This window comes from Pezoporus flaviventris, unplaced genomic scaffold, assembly GCF_033815535.1.
Source record: "Pezoporus flaviventris isolate CSIRO_AGI_PZ_B2104156 unplaced genomic scaffold, CSIRO_AGI_Pfla_v1 ptg000041l, whole genome shotgun sequence".
Taxonomy (NCBI): Eukaryota; Metazoa; Chordata; class Aves; order Psittaciformes; family Psittacidae; genus Pezoporus; species Pezoporus flaviventris.
This window is the reverse complement of record NW_026892589.1, coordinates 6,202,173-6,222,150: the sequence shown is the minus strand read 5'-3', so window position 1 is coordinate 6,222,150 and position 19,978 is coordinate 6,202,173. Positions and strand designations below refer to the sequence as shown.

The following is a 19,978-nucleotide window of genomic DNA, read 5'->3' as shown; positions in this document are numbered from 1 at the left end:
AAAATGTATGGGCAGTTTTCACTGAATAAAAATCATTAAATAAAATTGAGAAACATTTGAACTATGATTTAAACAAAATTTTACATTAAACTCTCTATAAAGAAAAGCTCCTGAATTTTAATAGTGAGTATTAGATAGAAAAAAATTATTTAAAATACTTTTTATGGGTTTTTTTCCATGTACAGCTCCACTTAAATTATCTCATTCAAAGTTGTGCACTTTTGAACCAGTAAACTCATTCTTCAGTTAGTGTTACACCGATAAACTAATTTCAAACAAATGGAACTCAGTGCCAACACACAATTTCAACAAGAAACAGAATTACAACAACAAATATCAAACAAACTATTGGACTGTTGGAGCCTGTGTGAAATCTGAGATAGGTGGATTTCTCAAACAATTATTATAGGAACTTTGGGCTGTATGTTGCTTCGGAGGCTTTTTTTTCTGTTGAATGCAGTGACATTACCTTTTACTGATGGAACATTTGCAAGTTGTGTTTTGTTGTCAAATTTTAGGTTTAAAGGAATCTTCAAGGCACAGCTATGCATTTGCTTTTAAATGATGACTGAGAATGCTTTCTAAGGAGAGAACACAGCTATTCACTTTTATACCCATGCCAAACCTCTGCAGTATTTCTCTGAGCTAACCTTTATCCCCTTTCTGGACTTGTATTGGTCTCTGCTAGAAAGCAAGTCAGCTGTAATTACTTACAGGTGAGTTATTCCATACTAATGAAATAGCTCTATGAAAACTATGTTATTGAATTGAAATGTAGATGGCAGAAACACATTGATTTATTTTGCATGGATTTTTAAACGCTTAACGATCGCTCCCTCTCCCCTCAGTGCTAAAGAAATTAAGATCCAGCAGGGAGAGAAGTGAACATGAGGTTCACTTGTAAGTTAGACTGGTATCAGTTTTGCACGGTCTGGGGGCAGAATGAAAACTAAACTTGGTTTAAGAGTTTCCTAACAAACTGTCTCGGTTTTTGCTTTCCCCAAGCCCGGCGCTGGCCGCAGCAGGCACAGCCCCTGCACTCTCACCTTCCTCCTGACACTGACTGAAAGATGAATTTGTTTACTCTGTTGTGCTTTTTTAAAAAGTGTGGGTAACTCCACCCATAACTCTGCAACTTCCCACTCACCCAGTCCTGTTTAACCTCTTCAGCACTGCTCCTGCTCCTCCAGCCTCCCTGCCACTGGAGCAGGCGTTTTCAAGCCAGGTCCACTTTTATTGACCAGAACCAGCCTGAAACATCCAGCTTCCAGCTGCAGCCCCCTCCAAAAGTGCCCCCAGCAGCTGTGAAAATAGGGTCTCGTTCTACACCGGTCTGAAGGTGTCTTGCCTGGGGTTGGCAAGAGGAGCCAACTGCCCCTTGAGTGTGTCTGCAGAGAGAGGGCTGCTCTTATGGGGCTCTATTTTCTCCCCCTATATATTATATAGATATATAATTATTATTTTTTGGCGGGGGAGGGACAGGATTTTGTTTTGTTTTTACAGCAGCCATCCAGAGCCCTGGGTATTGATTTTCGGGCACATGAAAGGGATTTTTTACAGGCCTTCCCTGTGGAAGGGAGCAGCAGTAAAAGGTGATACCACCCACTCCGAAGGAATGCTGTGCATGCAATTAGGAGCAAGCTCCCAGCCAGGGGGTTAGAATTCAAAGCAAGGCAAAAGCTCCCCACCTCCCACAAACAACAAATCCATTAAAACTACCAAAGCCATCAATACTAATCAATGCATCCAGGGGCCATTAACTATTTCGGTGCTCGGACTGGGCTTTTTTTCCTTCCTCCTCTCCTCCCTGCTCCGCTCCGCAGCCGCGGAGGCTGCATCCCTCTGGTGAAATATTCCCAGTTTCGGGTCTGCTGGTGTTTTGTTTTACCGCTTTTCCCCACGCCCGTAGCCGGCCGGGCACTCCAACCAGCCTCATTAAATACCATTAAGTGCAACTGACTTCAAAGGGCTGGCCAGGAGCGGCGGGAGCGCCGGGATCGGCGATGAGAAGCGTCCCCGGGGCAGCCCTGGCCGCATCCTCCCGCCGGCCCCTGGGCAGACCGGTCCCACCCGGCTCGGCTCGGCGCGGCGCAGGAGGAGGCAGGACGGAGGGGTAGCAGCGAAGTGGTTAATCAATACCAGGGCTGCAGGCAGGGGAGGGGCGGGGTGGAAGGGGGATAAAAAATGCAGAAAGGAAGGAAATGGAGGGAGTGAGAATTAGACTCACTATAAAACCTCCCCATTCTGATTTACAAAAGAGGGAGGGGGGGGAGAGATGGGGGACGAGTAGAGAGGGGGGGCGGGGGGAAATGAAAATGTGAGCCAAGAAGCACAATGCCCCTCTTTCCTGGAGCGAGAACGTTGACGGGTTTGGGCTAGGGATGGCTTTACTACGACTCCGCAGCCGCGGTGGGATCCGCGGGAAAAATCACATCAATGTAAAACCTAAGGAATTAAACTGATTTTTGCATTAGCTGTGTCTCTCCTCTTCCTCCCCCCTCCGTTTTTTTCTCTTCCCTCCCGTCCAATCCCTCATTCATAACTCCATTTAGTCAATGTTTTTCTCATTGACGCTCCCTCCGCTCGGATCCTGTCAAGCCGAGCACAGGAGCCGCGGGCAGAGCTCAGCTCAGCCGAGTGCAGCTCCTTGGGCTGGCTGCATTCGGTTCCTTTCAGTCACTTTTGAAGCTATCGATTTGGATGTGTTTATGGAAACATGGAAGGTATTTTTGGCCATCTGCTAGCTAGGAAATGATTTAAGGTTATTTCATTTTTAGGAAAGAAACAAGGAGTTTTCTCTGCCTGTTTTATTTTCAAGTCTGCAGATAGGAAAAAGTCCTGAAGAAAATGATGTTGCTTTATCACACTAAAACGATTGTTCTGTTAAATAAAGATGTGGCTGAGGGGGGGTGGCTCTGGTGCATTTTAAACTTTTAAAAATCGTTTCTGACAGTTTTTCAATTGCTAAAACGTTTCTGAGGATGCCTTTTTATTGTGAATAGTGCTTTTGTTTCCATTATATTTTTATTATTATTTAAAAAGTCCTTCAACAAGCTCCATTTGTTGAAAAACTGTAAGAATCTGGGGGGGAAATAAAGAGTAATTTGAATTTCAGTGATATGCAGCCACAAACATGTGGCTAGAGATAGACATACACTGAGTAATTTGAAACTGGTTTATTCTCATGTGTCTGAATCAAAGCCCATTCAAAGAAAACTTTTTTTTTGCAAACTACTTGGGTAAAAACATGGGGCTGGTAAGATCTCACCCATTTTGGGGACAAGTTTTGGGATAATGCAAATCAGTGTTTAAATAAAGGGTCCACTTCACTTTGCAAGTATGTGTGTTAAAAAAGAGAAGCCAAGGTAGCTGTGCTAAATGAGAGTGAAGGTTTTAGATGAGCTCAGAGGTGACTGATTTCCAGGCTCTCTGAAGGAGTTGTGATTTTTCTTTTTGAAGTTGATGCAAACCAAAAGTCCATTCTCTTTAAGTTTAAACATTACTAGTCAATGCTGCCCTGTGGACATTTTATGTATCTATTTGTTCCTGTCTCCCATGGAGTTTTATCAATTAATTTGGAATCCAGCGATACAGTTTTGTCCACAGGAGCAAATGTTTGCAACTAGGGAGCTGGGAATAAAAGACAAAACACCAAAAATCAAACCTAGCTTTCCTAAATGTAGCAACCTTCCACGAGGATGGATTTTAAAGTTAATTTATAACAGCCTCTGTAAATATCTCTGGAAACTTCAGCGATTTTTTTCTTGCCCTCCTCTCTTCTCTTTGTTTCTGTCTGTCACCCACATTCACAAAGCATATGTATGTTCAAGACCTAATTAAGAAGGTTTTATATGAGTTTGTACATGTGTTTTCACACAGACGGTAACGGTGAAGTGTGTTACTGGGCTGTTGGTGTGGGACCACGTTAACCTTGCAGATGGGAAGAGTGTTATGAAAGAAATGGTAATTAATAGCATTAAGAAGCTGATTAAAATAAAAAACGCGTTATTGCAGCAGGGGTCTCATTAGGGAACAGTCATGCCTGTCTGCCACAGATTTAAGAACTTTCAGCCACAAGGCCTTGAACTGAGGCAGCTCCAGTTTAAGCAAACGCAGCGGAGACTCCACCCCCCGTGACATCAGATTGAGTTACACTGCAAAAACACCCCAAGATCTGGAAAGGAAAAAAAAAAAGCAACTTTTCTCCCTCCCCTCCTTGATGTTTAAAAATGATAAAAACGCCATTCTTCTCCAGCGCTGGGCGTCTGCAAGGAGCCCTTCTTTAAAGCAAACCAACAGCAGAACAAATGTCTTTTCTTAGCTTTCCTTTCCAAAGGGGGGGAAGAGCACACCACCAAAGCCAAAAATAAAACCCCAAAGAATTTCCCGACGCCCCCCAGCCCTGAAACACCAAAATCAAATCAATCACTCCAGCATTACAGCAGAGCAGTTCTCCTCTCACAGGGCAGGCAGGAGCCCTGTGGAAGGACAGGGCTGGGATACACAGCGACAGATCGGGGCTGGGGACCCAGGGGTGGCGGTGGGGACCTTTCCTTGACTTTATTTGCAGTTTGGCGAAAATTAAGCTGACAAACCCGTTCGGAGCTTGCTGTAAAAGTTACACATTTTTCACGTAAACATTCAAGGCAATTGCCTTTCTCTAGGATGTGTCATTTCCTGTGTAGCTATAATAATATATTAAGTAAAGGGATAGCCACGAATTTACATATTTACATATGTATAGACGATGTGCCTAGGAAAGCTGGCAGGATGTTGTATATATACCACAGCAGAAAGCATTTTGTTAAAAAGTTTGGGAAATGACCACGTTGAAATAAGAAACATGCTTCAAATATTATTGGCATTCAAGACAAGGCTGGCAAGGAAAGATTTACAGGCGAGTCAGTGTGGAACAGGAAAGCTGCTGTGTTTAAAGATTCGGGGAGGTGGATGTCATGCTCAGGACACAGGTCACCACAAAGAGCTACAAAACCAACTTGGTTCTTACCTGGTCCCCAGGGGCTTTGTTTTACTCTGAATCGTTCAATGCTAAACATTTAGCAGGGCAGTCCTGGGAGACTCTCTGGCGACTGATAGCGAGCTGAAGGAATGAACTGCGGGGATATAGGGGCTCACCTTTGCTCCAGGAAGGACATCTTCCCTTTTGCTGTAAGATATCTACTTTTTTTTTTCCTCCCCAGCAGTAAAGTGTCAAACCCACAAAGGAAGCGATATAATTAGTGCTGGTACCTACTACAAACTCGGAGCTCTGAAGGAAGACCAGTGCAGCTTTTCAAATGGCTACCATTTTGAAATCAGAAAAACATTTTCTAACAGACAGAAGAATCCCTCTTGAATCCCCCCTGGCCCTTTTGAATTCACGCCCTGCCTTACATCAAACGCTTTTTTGCTGATTAACTGCACAATCAGGTCCCTGCAGATCAGGGGAAGAATGGAGAAGAGAAAAGCAACCTCTTTTCCAGAGAACAATACCATTATTTCAGCTCCATTGGACAGGAATGTGTGATTTCACAGCCCACTGCCCTTCTCTCCCATCTCCAAAAACACTGCCAGAGATCCACTGCTCCAGGTCCCCACCCATTAGTACCCAGACCCAGCATTTACAACTTGGGTTCAATATTTGTGCTTGGGGGGCTATGCCCATGCACGCAGATATATATGGAGAAAACATCCAAATCAGAACCAACTCCCAAAACCAAGAATAGATACAAAGGAAGTTTACTTTATTTTTAAAAATAGCTAATATCCTTTTTTTTGTATAATATAAAACTCTAGTTCACACACACACAAGTTGTATTCTGGGGGTAAATTTGGTAGGAAGTTAGTTAACAAATGAAAAGAAAAGGTACTTTAAAATTAAAATCGTTCAACAGATGAGAGGAAAAATATAGTATTTCCCAAAGACAGATTGTTAATAAAATACCAGTAAATCTATTTAAGAAACGATTTGAGAAGCCTTCTTGCCCACAGCAGTGTGTTGCTGTCTCACAGTTCACCCAGTGCCTTTGCTCTTAAGTTTGTCTCATTGGAGTATGAAAATATTTTCATTTTGCAAACATCTGTTGAAATCAGTTGTTGAAGATCTGATTCCACAAGAGGAACCGTGTCCTTTAAAGGGGAAGCAACCGCCCAGTTGTGATTTTGTTAATTAATGATATAGCAGAAATCTTTTCAGAGAAGAAACTCACCAAGACATTCCCCTCTGAGAGACTCTCAATGACTCTCCCAGTCTTTGTTCAATACTTTATCAACGATTCCTGTGTTTTACAATTTGCAGGGCAAGAGGAATACCACGGAGCTTCCTTCCCTAAACCTTCAACTTTGATATCGCCCGATTTCAACCCAACCGCGCAAACCAAAGGGAAAGCTCTCGTTGTCATAAAGCGCACTGAAGTGACCTGGCGTGTTTTAGGCGCTCTCAGTTCAGACCCTGCCTGCCTTGACGGGGTGCGCGGCTGCGGGAGGAGCGGGCGGGGAACGTGGCGGCCCCGCAGCTGCCCGCTAGGTCGGGGGAAGCGGAGCCGCTTCTCCCGTGGGCACGGACCCCCCCCCCCCCCCCCAACCCACCCTCTCCACCTCCAGCAATAATTACGCTCCTAAATGTGACAACCGTAGCTGTTTGTTTTGCCCGGGCAGAGCTCGCTTTTCGACTTGCGGGAAAGAGGGTGAGCTTTGAAACCGAAATAGAGGCAAAAGAGCTGCAACCTCTCGGGCAGGGCAGCCCCCCCCCCCCCCGACCGCACCGATCCGGGCCGGGCCCGCTGGGGATAAGGTTTGTTCCCCCAACACCAGCGCTGCCGAACAAAAGGGAGAAAGAGAGAGAAGATAATATTTGCTCAGGTCCCCCCTCTGTTCGCCTTTGATTTATCTGTTTACAAGCGGGACCCCCTCAGTTGAAACAAAAAATCAATGAAAATGTAGTTGGAGAAAAGGCGGGCAAAGTCCTGAGAAAAAAAAAAAAAAAAAAAAAGAAATTTGTGAATGGAAGAATGTGTTTGTGCATTCATTGTTAAAATAAAGAGCGAGCCGTGACGTGAGCGCCCGCCAGCCAATGGGCGCAGGGATAATATTTTTAAATATCCTCCCCGGGAGCCAATGGCGGAGGAGGTGGCAAAGACTAGCGCAGGGGTGAGCCAATGGCGGGGGTGGTATGCTAATGAGGAGTTGGTCAGGCAGGAGCTGAATGTCAACTAGTCAAAGATGGAGGCTGGAGCGGGGCGGCCATGAGGTTGGTACCGGAGGATTTGCCCACGCTGGGATCGATCAGGGACACCCGCCGAGGCGCGCCCGGGGCGGCGGCGGCCGGCGGCGCGGGGCGGCGGGAGGTGGGGTCCGAGGGGTGCGGAGCCGCGGCCGCTCTCACCGCCTCTTTTGCGCCTCTTTTGGCAACTTTCCCCCCCGCCGTGCGGGGATCCGTCCCTCCCGCCGCCAGGTACCGTGCAGCGAGCGGGGCCCGCCGGTCCTGCCGCCGCCCGGGGGCCGCATCCGCCTGCCCGGGCGGAAATGGCGGGAGCTGCGGGCCCCCCGGGCGGAGGGGGCGTGGGGTGACGGCGGGGCGCGCCGCGGATCTGACAATGGCCCGCGGGGCCAGCGGTGGCTGGGCGGGCGGCCGAGGGGCGATCCCCCCCCGGGGCAGTGAGGGCGCGGGGGGGGAAAGCACTACGAAGAGAGCGGGGCGAAGCGAGGAGCGGGGTCCGCTCGCCGGTGGACCCCGCGCCCTCGTCCCGTGCGGGGGCTGCCCGGCGGGGCCGCGCCGCTTCCCGGCGAGGGCTGCCTGCGGCGCGGGCGTTGCGGGAGCCTCTGGCTCCCCCGCGGTAAGCGGAGCGGTTTCCCGAGCGAAGTTCTCGCTGGTCGGTTTGCTCTCTGGCGTGCGATCGATATGAGGTGTTGAAAAGAGCCGGCGGCCGGAGCCGCCTCGGGCGGCAGCGGGGCTGGGAATAAAACTTGGGAGCGTTAGAAGCGGCGAACAGCGGTGTGTGCCAGCGGAAATAGAGCGGGAGAGGGGCCGGGGGGTGTGCGCCGTCCGTGCGGCTGGCCGGAGGAGCACTGGAGAGACGGCTGCTGGCGGGCTTGGCTGCACATCTCTAGATAGTGGTGAGCTAATTTATTTTTAACCCTACTCTCTCAAACCTTTCACCTTTGCAAACTCTTCTAAGGAATGGAGTGTGGCCCCATCCTCCTAGCCGGGCCGAGCCCGCGCCCCTAGCTCCGCCGGTCTGCGCTTCCCGGGCGGGTTTGCCTGTGCCCGGAGCCGCAGAGCTCCGCCGTGAAAACGCGGTTCCCGCTTCGAAACGCAGGAAAGATCCTGTCTTTCTAGACAACATGTTTTGCTAAAAGATCCTGTTAGAGAACACCCCTCTCTTTTTTGCTTAAAGCCCCGACGAGCGAGGCAGTTAAGTCACATGCTATCTCCAGCCAGTATTTATATTGGCTTAATATTTAAATCTCGTAAAACTAATGCTTTGCTTAAATAGTGTAGAGTTTTTGCAATAAACCAGGGTGCGCAGCCCAAAGTGTTTCTTTGGCATTCTTGCACTTTGCCCCAATTCCGCTCCGTTTCCCTCCAGTGTGTGGTCTTCGAGTTGTGTAAGGAAAGGCTGTACCCTGAGCACAGACCTGGGGCTCGAGAGCCCAAAAACTTCCTAAAGTTTACAGCACGTTCTTTCTTCTAGTTGTTTTCTCTTTCTTTCTCATCCTTCTTCCTTTCTTTCTTTCTTTCTACATTTCACTTTTTCTTTTTTTCTTTTTAACATTTCCAAACTAGCCGAGGATTCTGTATTAGAGCTAAATTATTGAACAAAAAAAAGGAGGAAGCATTCAAATTAAAGCAAAAAGTAAGAATGATCTAATTCAAGATTCTAACTGAGATTGGACAATTCCAAATCAAATGGCTTTGTTAATATTGCTCTGAAAATCTGACAACTAGAATTCATTTAGAGCATTTTCTAGCTTAGCCCCCCCCCCCCCCCCCCAATCAGTTTAATTCATTTTAGCATTTGCTCTGATTCTCACTTGTCTATACAGTTTATGGAAAGTTGCTTTCAAGTTTGGATTTCTTTGCATCGAATTTCTTTGCATTGTTTGAAGTTTGAAATAAAAGTATTTTATGATTTCTCAAGCGATTCTTATTTAACAAATAGTTACATTTTCCAGCTTTAAGTTTGAAATTGTTTAGAGAAACAAATGGTAAACAGTTGGCAGACTAAAGACTAACAAATTGACTTTTAAATGTTACTTATTGCTAAAATTATTTGGAATGTCTGATTTTTAATGATTAACGGATGTTTTTTCCTTACTACCCATATATCCTTTCTGAAAAAGGAAAAATTACAACAGTAATGTTTTTATGGTGCAAGTAGATGATTTTTATAGGTCTCTCACTCGTGGGTGGCAGTTGGTTTGGAAGCTTGTTTAGATGCTTGTGTAAAAGAGCAAGACTTCCCTAGCAATTAAAACCAAATAATTTAAGCTCCTACAAGCATGTGTATAATAAATAGCAAATATTGTAGCAGACAATTCAGGTGAAAGCAATGGCAAGGATATGAACATCTCCTCCGTTGTGTCTTTAAGATCACATTTAATTCCATTCATTACACCTACTTCTGTACCATACTGGGGTGCTGAACTGCCAGGAGGACAACCCCAATTCCGGTCTTTGCTTTCATATGCTCTAATGCAATACATTCACCATTGAGAAAGAAAGAAAGAAAAAAGTCCCTAAAATAAGCTTATCTAAATTCTTGCTGAATTTAATTGGAGATGAAGTTGTGAAATACTGAAATCTAATTTTAAAGAATGACATTGAAACCATGTGGTTGTTGAAGAAACTCCTTTTTTTTGACTGTAACAAATCTGTTTTAGAGTAAATCATGCATAGAAGGCCATCACTTGGAGAAGTTTCTAGCTGATTTATCATTTATTTTGGAAAGTCTCTGAAGTATGCTGTTGTCCAGAGCCCTTTTTCTGTTGTACTACTGGCAATTATGATGAGCAGTGCAATATTAAAAGGGCATTGGCTGGCAGAAACATGACCCCCTTTAGCAGCCCACCCTCTTCAGAGTGGGCAAACAACCCTAAAATAGATGCCTCCTCCAGTGTATTTATGCACGTGTGTGAAATAAGGTTTTATACATGTGGGAGTGGTTTTAAATAAGGAGAGAGATTCTGGGTGCTGCATTTTTAGATGTCTTTCTATCGACATGGGCTGGAATGATTTAAACACATCCTATTTAAAACATAAGCTCCAAACATTTCTGGGAGCTTTCAAGGCATCACATTACCTGCTTTGTTTACTTGTAATTAATTATTAATTTCTACACACTTCCAACAATATCTACATTGAAATTTTATAAGGATTCCTTTATAGTTTTTGCCCTGATAGAAACTTTCCCCTATATGTTTAAGGTCCCTGTGTCTATAGGGATTTAATGTTGTTGATTTGTTTCTGTAGTGTTTCTACTCTGATTTTTGGGTGGTGACACACACAGATATATGTGAGATGGAAGCACAGGCGCTAGGTATTTTTGTACACAAGTCTCATTTCTGTAACGTTTTCCATAGTAAATCAAAGTACTGTGTATTTATACCACTCTATATATACACACACATCAGCCTTTTGCATCTGTACTGGTCAACCACCATAAAACACGCAATACAAATAAGAAAACTTCTGAAGACACAGGAAAGGGCTGGCACTGAAGAGATTTGTTTGAATGGTGTAGTTCAGATTCATTGACTGGCCAATCTGGGCTTTATGGAAACACATACATTTGGGGATGCTGAATTATGGCCCTTGTTCCTTTCTTCTCCATTACTGTAGCAAAATATTTGATTGTATAAAACCTTTATAACGTACCGTGCCTCAATATACTGGGCATGTAGCAAAAGACTGGAATGGTTTGTTTAACAAGCCATACTAACAGGTCTTTCTCTACCTCTCTCTCTTCCCCCCTCCCTGTCATTTTTTTTTTTACTAACTTTTTGTTGTTAGTTTCCTTTTTTCCCTTTTTTTCTTTTCTTTTTTTTTTTTTTTTTACCTTGTCTAATTACAATTGCAAATAAACTTTGTCATGCAGAGTTTTATTGGGGCTAAACATAAAAACGTTATTGTGGTTAACACTGTAATGTAACAGTCCCTTACAAAAGGATGCAGGGACAGCTGTGCAGAACGTGACAGTGGCTGCTGGTATCGCTGGCTCTGACAATGTTGCACTACTGTCTGCACAAATAAAGCAGTGCAATAATATTGTCAAAGCATTTGGTTCCAGTCCTAATACATCCTTTATGATCAGTTACTGTTGCACACCCAGTCCCTGACATTATGGGATTCTGTAGTTATTTAATACATTTTAGCAGGGAACCAGCCCCCTCCTCCGATTTCTTCCCCCCATCACAAAGGCTCCAGCGAGCATTACAATGTCAAAATCATGTAGAAAATGCTTTAAAAACCCAAAACAAAAGCCAAATCCCTACCCATGTGTGTGTTTGTTTGTTTGTTTTGTGTTTAGGTTGCGTGGTCTGTGTGGAAATTCCTTGGGTTTTGTTCCCCGGGTTGACTGTTTCAGTGTGCAAAATGGATTGCCCTTTCTGCCACTAGCCTGGGTCTCTGTGTCCAAGTTGTAAAATAAAAAGCTGGCCTATTCACATTTTAAAGCCCTCTTGTCCTCCTTTAGAGCAATCTCCACCTTGAAAAATACCCTGTCTGGGTTTGAATATTTTCTTGCTTCTGTTTTAAAAATTAGAGGTTTATGAACCTGAAGATGTTATTGTTGTGTATAGAATTCAGTGACTTTAAGATATACACGTGCATTCACAGGCAATTTAATTTTTGCTTCCTCTTGATGTATTTTTCAAGTTCCATCGTATTTCACTTTTGGGGGAATTACTGTTAAGATTAAAGCAATATTGATACCTTCATTTTCATTAAAAAAAAAAACAAACAACTAGAAGGCACCTAAATAATAATCAATAGGCTTTGAAAGACAATCTTTCCCTGCACTTCCCAATAGCAACGCAGAGCGAGTCTGAGAGACGCAGGGATGATGTAGGCCTAGGAACAGCAGTATTGCATTTGGAATTGATCTTTAAATAACAATATGTTGGTGACTGTCACTCGTGGTGCAGTTGGAGGCAGATGTGGTATTTTTGCCTGCAGCTGCTAAGAAAGGGGTTTGGAGGGCTGGGGGATGGGACCTTCCTCCCTTTTTTTATCCTGAAGCCTTGAGCTGTTACCTTGGGAGCAAAGGGTGGGGGTGGGGAGAGCCGTCATATTGGAAATCAAATCTAGGTAAAGGAGCGTTTCCAGCTTATACCACACATTCCAAGCCAGAACGGGGTGTGCTAGTGAGTGAGCCATGGGGAGGCAGAAAATGGAGGACCACATCCTGGGGGGGGGGGGGGGTGTTCATGTCCTCTTTTGGAGGGATGAGGGGAAGCTGAATCCTCAGTAGCACACTCCAGTTCTTCAATGAACAAGGAAGCAAACAAAAGGCACCTTCTCAGTCCCTCTGTTTCTGGTGGGGAGCTGAAGCCTGTCTCCCTTTCACGCCCAGAGGAGAAGGCTAAGATCTCTGCACCCGAACCAGAGGCACTGTACTGGTGGTGGATACGGTTCGGCTTCCAGGCCTCAGTGCTGGTAACCTGAGCCGCCATGGCTGCCTTCTCCAGAGCTTTTCTTTTCATCCATCTCTGCATTGTAGCACGGTTGCCATTTTTGAGGGTGTTAAGGAATGAGGAGGCCTGTTTAGCTTTGGCACTTGGCCTCCTCCTCCTAATTTCTGAATAATTAAAAAGTAGGAGAGAGTGAAATCTCTTAAGGGCTGGGGGGGGTGTGTGTCCTCCCCCCACCATCAGTAAGAGCGCAAGAGTGACCAGAGTGGAAGCACGAGGGGCCCTTCGCTGCCCCTGACCAAGGAGGATGGGAAGGAGGGTGGACCAGTGGGAAGCTGGAAGCCACCCTGGAGCAGGGCAGTGCTTTGTTCTGTGTGTGTGCTCGTGGAGCCCATCAGCGAGTGGAAATATGTGCTAGTGAAAGCCTTGGTGGGGCTGATGCGGGGCTGTAAGATGGCCTCTCAGACGTGTGAGCCTGCCTTGTTTGGAGGTGGAGAAATCACAGAGGGAATAGATGCGTGCTTGTTTCCCTATATAAAGTTACGTCTTTAAAAATAATATGGTTGCCACACTTGAAAACCTCCCCTGGGCGTGGGGGGGATTTGAGGCTTCTTGTGTTATAGGGAAAGGCCTGTGCAGTGACAAGACCATGTCCCATTCACAGAGGGTGAGGGGACATCTTCTGTGGCCTCCTGCCGGGCACTAGAGCCCATGGAGGGCCTTTCCCTGATCACCAGCTCTTCTGCAGACAGGCTTCAGGGATGGGGGGTGGGCAAGGAAGGGGATCCCTGCAGATTTGGGCCTGGGATGGAGGTTCCACATTCCAAACCCTCCCTTCCCCACTCTCTCTTTTTTCTTTTTTTTTTATTAACCCTGCCTGGTTGAGGAATGTAACAGTAAAAAAAAAAAAAAAAAAAAGGCACTGGAGGAAAGCAAAGAAAAAAAAAAAAAGAGAGGGGGGGGATTCGGAAGCAAAGGCCCCTTCAGGAGTCTGTATTTGTGCAAGGGAAACCATTTGCATGTGTGTGGAGATGCCAGAGTTTGTCTCCAGTTGGGTCGGAGGGGGAGGGCGCGGGAGGAATGCGGGGAATCAGGTCGGGCTGCGGGGGGAAGGGCTTCGGCAGAGCCTCCATCCTGTTGTTGCATAAACTTGTTAAAAGAACCCCTCCTCTGTGGAGGCAGCACACATAGGGTATTAGTGTGGTGGAGGAGGCCAGACCTGCGCCCTGGCTACACAACCAATTGGAGCGGAAAGTGAAATCAGATGGTTTAAGTTTTCAGAGGGATTTTTTTTTTTTCAGGGGGACGTTTTGAGTCATTGCATTGAGCGCTAGAGCTGTGTTAAGGTCGCTCCTGCTCTCGCTGCTCTTGGGTGGTTTGGGGAAGGGAGGTGGCCGGGGGGGGGACGACACAGGAGGTGCTGCTTCCCCTTGTGTGGTGCCTGGGCTGGGCTGTAGAGACGAGCTTGGGGCCCCCTGAGAACTCACAGCCCTGCCCTGAAGGCGAAGGATGGGCAGTGTATGGGCAGCAGTGCTGTGCAGTGAGGGGAGCCTGTCCCCCACCGCGGGGAAGTTATCTGGAGACCCTAAGACCAGCCCCTTATGCGCGCCTTCCCCAGCCAAGGCAACCACAAGACCTTCCACTTGCCCTGCGGTACACTGCAGGGCCAGAAGCAGATCGGCACTTCCAAGGTGATAGGGTTTAGCCCTATTTTGCTCTTACATTTAGTACTATAAGTCTTTCTTTTTTTCCTTTTTTTTTTTTTCCATCAGACAGCAGAGCGCTGGTAAACACCATGCAGAAAAGCCGTATTGTGGGGTTACAAAGTCTAGGCTGTTTAAGGAGCTCTGTCATTCCTTTTAATGGAGCTCACTGACGCAGATCTGGCTTCTGCCAGCCGAGGAAATATTGCTGCTGAGAAAAGGGTTATTGAAACCCACAAACTAAATATTATAAGCAAGAATCAAATGACAGGACATTCTGGAGTGTAATCCCTCCTGATTTCAGGAGAAGGGGAACGTGTTGGTAAGTGGCCATGGGTGACAGAATCCCCAAGCTCGGTGAGTGAAACGCTCTTGGGAAGGTGGCGTTTTCAGAGAGGATTATCAACCCTTACTCTCTGGAGTCTCTCACACCTGGACAAGTTGACTCTTGCATGGAAGCAAGAATCCCCTTTTTCTCTGGATGGATTTGTACAAACTTGTTGGATAGACTTAAGGAGCCAGGACTGGAATGCTAAGAATTTTCTCTCTCTTAAAAAAAAAAAAAAAAAGAAAAAAAAAAAAAGAATTAAAAAGGCAACACTTCCCAGCTTTAAAACAATGATAAAATTATTAAATAGAAAACTCTAAATCAAATCTCAGCCTACAGCTGTTTCCAAAGTGTTTGCTCTGACCTTTGGTAATGGTGTCAATTCTGCTGCAGAAAACATATTGTAGACTATATAATGTATTTAATTGCGAGATGGCTTTTAAATGGTCTCCTTTCCTCAGGCTAGCAAAATGGCTGTGGCCAGGGAAGCAAGGCTGGCCTGCAGCTCTGCTGCCCTGTTATGTTTTGTGAGGTTGTGACTGAGAGAAAAATTTAAACAACCCGATTGCCCCAAGTGGCATCTTTAACCACAAGAGAAACAAACAAAAAAACAGCAACAAAGGGAAGGGGAAATGGCTCCCTAAACCAAGCAGGGAAGACAGGGTCTGATCCCACAAGGAGCAGAGGCCTCTGAGCTCCAGCGAGTCAACTCACTACTTTATTTATCTCAAAGCTTCATCGCAAGGACACTTCCAGTCTATTTGTCTGCTAACATCAGAAAAGGGCGGCTTAAACATACAGCAGTGACTCCACTACAGTAAAAGATTCCCCCCATCACACTGCCAAAAAAACAGCTTCCATTATTGAGCAACATATAAAGTGTTATTTCCATACTAGTCTGGGTGACATTTCCATTTAGTTTCTATAACTGTGATTAAAGCCGAGAGAGGTTTCTAAACATATCTAGAGATGCTGAGCCTCCTGGTGTATAAATAGCATGCATTTCATAATCTCGTGTTTAAACGTTTATTTTAAAATAACCCCCATATACATTCCAGAGGCTCCCTGCTATAGGGCATGACATGACCCAGGATTTGCATATTGTTTGCAGACTGGGGGAATATTATTGAGTCAGTCCTGATTTTTCTTGTCTTGTTAGAAAAAAGAAATAGGGGAGGCTGGGGAGTCCTGTGCCAATACAAGTCCACTTGGAGATAAGGAAATTTTTGAGACACATCTAGGCTCTCAGCACAAATCCAGAAACATAAAGTAATGTAATTGCCTTTGCTTGGAACTTAAATTGTGGCTGACGTTTCTAATTACATCCTTTACCCTCTCCTGCCAGTTGTAGCTTCTGCAACTACTGAAATGCTTAAGTTGTGTAGAAATTGTTAAATGGTGCTACACACACACACACACACACACTATTGGTGCATTAGTAACGTCGCTTGATGTGCAGATTGTATGTTTCCACTGTAAACTTGCCAGTGGGTTTGTCTCTTGGGGCATTGGAGAAGTTAAATTGTGTGTATTAAGTTTAAGTCTTGTTTGAGATAACATCAAGGCTGAAGAGTGGAAAAGACATGGTAAACAATAAACAAAATAGAGACTGGACGGGAATAGATGGAAAGGTAAGGCTGAGCCTAGTTGAGTCTTTTTTTTGTGTGTGTTCTCAGTCCAACTGGATGTCTAGGTTGCAGGGGTAGTGGAGAAGCAGTGGCAGGATTAAACCTGAGGTTTTGCCAAGGTAACAAGAATACAGAAGTTTTATCAAACTCATTCTGAGCTGCTTACAGCCATCTCTGTGAACACAGCCTTTTAGTTAGCACAAGCAAAGGTTAATACAAATAAATAATGTGGAAAAAGATCCCTGTTTGCTTCCACAAGCATCACAAAGTATGGCGAGAAGGAAGGGTTGGGGCAGAATGGAGATTCTGTTTATCAGTCCATTAGGAAAACCACACAATTCAATGGAGTTTCCCCTGTTCCCCATTCTTTGTCATGTCCTTGGGGTTTGGCTGCTTTGGGCAAGTCAGGCAGCATCAAAGAGAATGCAGGGCTGCCTCACACCAGCATGCCAAATGCCAGGGATCTCCAATGGCAAAGACCAGATCAGTGTGGCGTGGATAAATTAGCCAGGACTCTATGAATTAGGGGATTGTCTCTCCATTACACTCCTATTTAATCCACTGGAAAGCAGGCTGAGGAAAGAGAAGCTTAAAGTGTCAAAATCGTGACCTGGTGTGGGATGACCTGGGAATGAAGTTTCCTTCCTCCTCTGGACTCTCAAGCATTCCTACGTGACAAATGCATTGGGGCAGGTTAACTGGGAGCCAGGTTGCAGAGCAAGAGCCTAAGTTGGCAGAGCACCTCTGAAGCTGGAGGTGTCTTGCTTGGCCCCTCCCTGGGAATCATTTCTATGGCTGTTGGTGTGTTCAACACGAAGACAGCCCTAGCTGAAGATTTCTGTCCCTAGGACAGAAAGGGGGGGGGGGGGGGAGAAAAAGCCAAACAAAACAAGCTAGGGCAAAACACGCGTGCGTCTCTAAACACTGTTTAATCTGTATGCAATAATGTGAAGTCAGTGCTGGAAAGCCAGCCCTGGAGATCCTGTTTCACTTTCTAATTTTTGGTGTGTACTTAATCCTGTGATTTCCAATGAAGGGAGGGATATTTTAAAACACTGGGCTCTCCAAGTAGGACAGCCCTAGAAAGGAAGTTCTTTAAAGGTTTGATGCCTGTTAGTAAGAGGTTCAAAATCCAACTATCAGTTAATCAAATAAATATCACTTCCCAGCCTCTAACAGGTAACTGAGGTTATTAATAAAGGAGAAAAATTCACAGAGAAGAAGAATGTGAGAACTGGGGATGGAGGTGTCAAAACCTGGATAAAATCCACACTGCAGTTAAATATGCCCTGGGAGAAAGGGGTAGTGCCCATGCACAGATTCTGTGGGGTCAGAGGTTTACTCCAGTCCTGCATCCCCACCCTCCTGGGAGCACATGGTGCTGTGATCCATAGGGCAGTGCACTGCTTTCTAACTTTTTACCCCTTCCCCATTTGCAGGCATGGAATGAAGCTCCCTCCAGTCACCTGCTGCAAGACACATTATCCAGCTTCCTAACCTTAAGGATGAGACCCTATCAATATTGCCTCTGCTTTTGTGATCAGGGTAGTAGTGCAATATTGCTTATAGGGTCTTTTCTTTTGAGGGTTATTCATCACGGACAGAAGAAAGCCACAGCGGGAAAAAAATAATACTATGTGCCCATCGAGTTAAGGGAAAAGTTGTGAAATGCTGAGCGCTGTTAGATAGGCAAGTAACTGCAGAGATGGTTTTTGTGACAAATAATCGTGCTATTGTGGTGACTCCGGTTGTGAGTAATGGGCATATTTTTGATGCTATCACACGGGATTCAAAACGGCCTCTTGTCTAAAATGCACAGGAATGATTGAAACCGGAGAAACCCATCACGGCTCCATTTTAAAATAGTATGAGTCCCGAGACATTTGAAGGGTGCCTGTTTTACATAATGATGTAAACACCCACCAAGGGATGGGAGGAGATACATAGCCACACTTGCTGTTTCTGTGCCTGATCCCAGCCCGAAAACCGGTGGTGATGCGAAGCAGAGCACAGCACAAAGAGACAGAGGCTTTAATCCCAGTAACCTCCTCGAAACAAAGCTCATGCCTCCGTTGGCGAGCAGGGCCCGCTAGCTACAGATCTGGGCTCAGTGGCCGGGCCGGGCGCTGCCGCCGGGGGCTGCTCCTGGGTGCAGCGGGGCTGGGGACGGCCTCCGGCCCTTCCCGAGAGCTGCGCACCGAGGTACGTGGGAACGGAGCCGGGATAGGGGTGTTCAATCTCCTCTGCTTTGTGAGGGATCAGCTGGGGGTTGACAGCAGCTGGGATGGCCGAGTGGGTGGCCCTGCCTTCCATTTCAGGTGGTCCCCGCGGTCCCTTTCGGGACCTCAGGGGCCCAGGGAAAGGGTTGGTGGGAGGGGACTGGAGGCCGGATCAGGGCGCGGCGGAGCAGCCGCTGCCGCGGAGGTTTCTGAGCCGGTTCCCCGGAGGCGCTTCTCCCCGCGGCTCGCCTCGCCTCGCCTGCCCGCGGGCGTGCAAGAAAGGGTCCGAAGCCCTACGGCGGGGCCGTGCCCGCTGCCTCCCCATTGAACGGCTGACCCTGCCTCTGCCCTCGGTTTAAATCCACCTCCCCAGCATCATTCTGGGGGGAGGCGTCCAGCTCGGGGACAAAGCCAGGATCGCCCCCCGGGCTCTCCCTCCGTGCACCCGGCCGGGCTGCAGGCCGAGGGGCTGCCGCGGCTGCTGGGCCAGCGCTGGGACCACCGGGCGGGCTGCCCCTCTTTCCCTGTTGCACTACTGTCACGGTCGCAGCGAGCAGTGCAATAATGAAAGGGCGTCAGTGCGCCGGGGAGCGGCGAGAGCCGGGGACGAGCCGGTGACAGCGTGCGGGGACGGGACGTCCCGCCGCCCCCCCGAGAGCCACCTTAACGGAGGAAGTGGGGGGGTTCGGTTGTGCAACTTTCTTTGTTTAAACACGCAGCGGCGGAGCGTGTGCGCGCAGGGGCAGGGCAAGGTGAGCGGCTCCGCGCACCGCCCTGGCCTGGGCGCGCGGCGACTCCCGTCCCACCGGCCCCGGCGGAGCCCGGCCGTGACGCCCCTCCGCTGTGCCCGGCCAGCGGCAAATAAATAAAGTGACTCCTACGTCCCCTGTCGCTGCCTTTTCTTCCTGGTGGGTTTTCTTGCAGGTCTCCAGCCCCTCCCGCCTCCCCCGCAGCCACAAACCCCCTCGACAGGCTTTTGTCCGGCGATCCGGTGTGCTACGCGCCCGCTGGGATTGGTGGGGAGAGGTTGGAAACGCTAATAGGAAAACGAGCTTCTTCCTTCACTACGGAGCCCAAAAAACGGACTCGAGTCATGCTCTGATGCTGTGTTCAGCGATGGAGCACGGGTAGGAAAGCAAGCATGTGGGGTGGGAGGGTTAGGGTTTGCAATAACGGAGCTGAGAGCAGCACTCTGCATCTAGGAACTGTGCTTGGAAGGCCAGGAAATAGCCCTTTGATTATTAGTGGCCATGGTGAAATGGATACTTCTGTAAAAGAGAGCTGGTGAGGGGTATTTTCTTTGGCAAAGGACCTTTCCACTCTGGCCTTTTGAACCTGTGCTTCTCCCTGGCACTGTTTCTGCTTCATCATGACTTTTTGCAGAGGAAGGTGAATGCAGAAAGCAGGCAGGCTGTGGAAGAGGGGATGCAAGCTACTCCTGATGAAAAGGTTTTTACAGTCTATGCTTCA

General features: G+C 47.0%; 1 long non-coding RNA gene across 1 annotated transcript; it reads left to right on the top strand.

The window, feature by feature from the left end:
- The first annotated feature begins 5,841 nt into the window (after nucleotides 1–5,841).
- On the top strand, nucleotides 5,842–19,392 carry LOC133275845 (uncharacterized). Its single transcript, XR_009745699.1, has 2 exons — nucleotides 5,842–7,249; nucleotides 17,729–19,392. It is a non-coding gene; the product is annotated as an uncharacterized LOC133275845 (long non-coding RNA).
- Nucleotides 19,393–19,978: the final 586 nt, after the last annotated feature.